Source organism: Natrix helvetica (assembly GCF_964273705.1).
Source record: "Natrix helvetica genome assembly, chromosome: Z".
NCBI lineage: Eukaryota > Metazoa > Chordata > Lepidosauria > Squamata > Natricidae > Natrix > Natrix helvetica.
In genome coordinates, this window is record NC_138554.1 from 125,002,668 (window position 1) to 125,005,646 (window position 2,979).

Consider the following 2,979-nt stretch of genomic DNA (forward strand, 5'->3'; position numbering starts at 1 on the left):
ATGCCCTCTACATGGGGCTTCCCTTGGGACACGCTCGAAGACTGCAGCTAGTCCAGAACGCAGCCACGCGGGCTATTATGGGGAGTACTAGGTACTCCCATGTAACACCGCTCCTGTGCGAGCTGCACTGGGTGCCTGTGGTCTTTTGAGTGTGTTTCAAGGTATTAATTTCTATCTTTAAAGCGCTCCATGGCTCAGGACCTAGGCACTTGCGGGATCGCATCCTACCACACACTTCCCTGCGACCGATTTGCTCTCACAGGGAAGGACTCCTCCGGGTGCCGTCCACTAAGCAATGCCAACGGGCGGCGCCTAGGAGTAGAGCCTTCTCTGTGATGGGCCCAACCCTCTGGAATGACCTCCCCCCCGATATCAGAACCACCACCGACTTCCGTTCCTTTCGACAAAAACTGAAGACTCACCTGTTCCGTTTAGCCGGCCTGGCCCATTTATAGTTTTATTCTACCTCCTGGCAGATATTTTAATTGGGTATTTTTAGAGTATTTAAATATTGCTTTTAACTACTTTACTTCAGATATGTACAGTTTCTTATTGCCTCCTCTTTGTGTTTGTATTTTCTATTTATTGATGTGTTTTTATTTGACTGTACACCGCCCCGAGTCCCTTTGGGGAGAGGGGGCGGTATAAAAATCTAAATAAAAGTAAAGTAAAGTAAAGTAAAGTAAAGTAAAGTAAAGTAAAGCTCACAAGCTGGCTAAACTGTTCCTGAAGCGCATCTACCGCCTGCATGGAGTACCTCAAAGAATTTTCTCAGACAAAGGGGTCCAGTTCACAGCTAAGTTCTGGAGGGAGTTCCTGCTGTCCATTGGGTCATCCCAGGGCCTTAGCTCAGGTTTTCACCCGAGCACCAATGGGGCGGCAGAGAGACTGAATGGTATGGTAGAGCAGTACCTGAGGTGCTACATGAAGTATCAGCAGTCCAATTGGGCAGATTTTCTGACCTTCGCTGAGGTTGCATACAATAATGCTGTTCACAGCAGCACAGGACTAACACCGTTCAAAGTCGTGAGTGGCATGGACTTTGTCCCAATGCCTGAGTATCCAAGGGATCCCCCTTCCTCAGTCAGCTTGACTGACTGGATGTCAATGCTAAAAGCAGCCTGGGAGAATGTCAAAAAAAGCACTAGCTAAAGCAGCACAAATCTATAAGAAACAGGCAGATAAAAACCGAGCTCTGCAACTACCATTCCTGGTGGTAGAGACGGTTTACCTCTCCACAAAATATTTGAGGTTAATATTCCCTAGCAAGAAACTGGGACCAAAGTTTGTCAGACCATTCCCCACAGTAAAGATCATCAACCCAGTCTCAGTGCAACTGAAACTGCTCCAACTGCTAGGAAAGGTACACCCAGTATTCCATAGTAGCCTCTTAAAACCCGTAGTTGGATCCACTCTGATATCACTGCCCCGGGAGCCCCCAGGCCCAGTGGTCATAGGGGGCCAAACCGATAATGAGGTGCAATATATCCTTGACTCGAGGTGGCACAGGAGGCAACTCCAGCACTTAATTAAGTGGAAGGGCTATCCCTTGTCAGAGGCATCTTGGGTAAAGAGTAGAAATATCCAGGGTGACCACCTTATAGAGAGATTCCATGAAAAAAATCCAAACAAGCCTGGGGGGAGGACGTAGCCTTGAATCCCATACTGGTACTCAAATTTTTTTTGCTTGCACAGATTGCCTTTGAAAAGTGAGGTGAGCCAGATGTCAACTCTCTGTGTTGACATTCCATGCAGAGCATTGGCGGAGCTGGATCTCAGATTACAGTAGCTTGGTTGAGATGAATGAAGCTATTGGATAATGTGATTTATGACAGACTAAAGGGAGGACAGAAACACGGGCAAAGTTCAAAAGCAGATAAAGAAAGCAAAAAAGATGGCTGCAAATAAGAAATGCCTAATGAAGAATGTCTAATGAAGCTGTTAATAAATCACTGCTTTTTGTATTACAATATTGGGTTGCTTATTATGAAGCAAGCATCGTTAGGGTACGTTACAGTTGGTTTTTTAGCATTGCTAGGTTTTTTTTTTTTTTTTTTGGTCTCCCTATTATGTGTGCAAAATAGTTTTGATTCAGCTAGAGGTTATAATTTTATTCTGTCTTCCTGGAAATAAAGTATCTTGAAATGAAGTACAATAATATATTAGTCTTCTAGTGGATGAACCAGTAGATTAATAAAAGGAAAACATGATGTTTTATGTTATGCAGACATGATTGCTTTTCAAAATTAGGATAATTGACAGCTGACGTATTTAATTTGTCAGGGCACCAACAGAGCTGATGTGGAGGGAGATGAGAAACTATACAAGTCAGGCACATTGGATTCTTTATTGCCACCCACTCCTACAAACACACGTACTCACACAAGCATGCGCACACACACACACATATACAGGTGTTAGATAATGGAAAACAATTATTTACAAAAAAGTGCATTGCATTCAAAAGGACTCTGTATTAATTTATTTTGCTTTTTCATTAGTTGAATGTCATTTATTCCATTAGTTATATGCTGTCCCACATTGGATGGCAATGTCACAAAACTAATAACCCTACTAAATTGCACCCATTATAAAAATAGTTCTATTTTGATCATTTGTATGTAGGATGAAAGATCTTGCTGAAAGCCTTCAGAGAGGCTTAGGACATTCATGAAAGAGATGAATATGCTGAGAGAGGCAAGGCAGTAATGTTCCGAAAATATATCTTGTCATCCTTCTCCTGCACGTTGTTTGAGATTTTGCGTTTGAAAACATTTTCAGGTAGTGTAAGATTGGCTAGTACGCAAATACCTCCATCTGTCAAGGTACAAAGATGAAAAGGTATCTTGATTATATAGTGCAGATCAGCCTTCCCTAATCTGGAACTTTCTGTGCTAGTTGGAAATTCTAAAGCAGTGCTTCTAATCTTAGCAACTTTAAGATGTGTGGACTTCAGCTTCCAGAACTGGGATTCTGGGA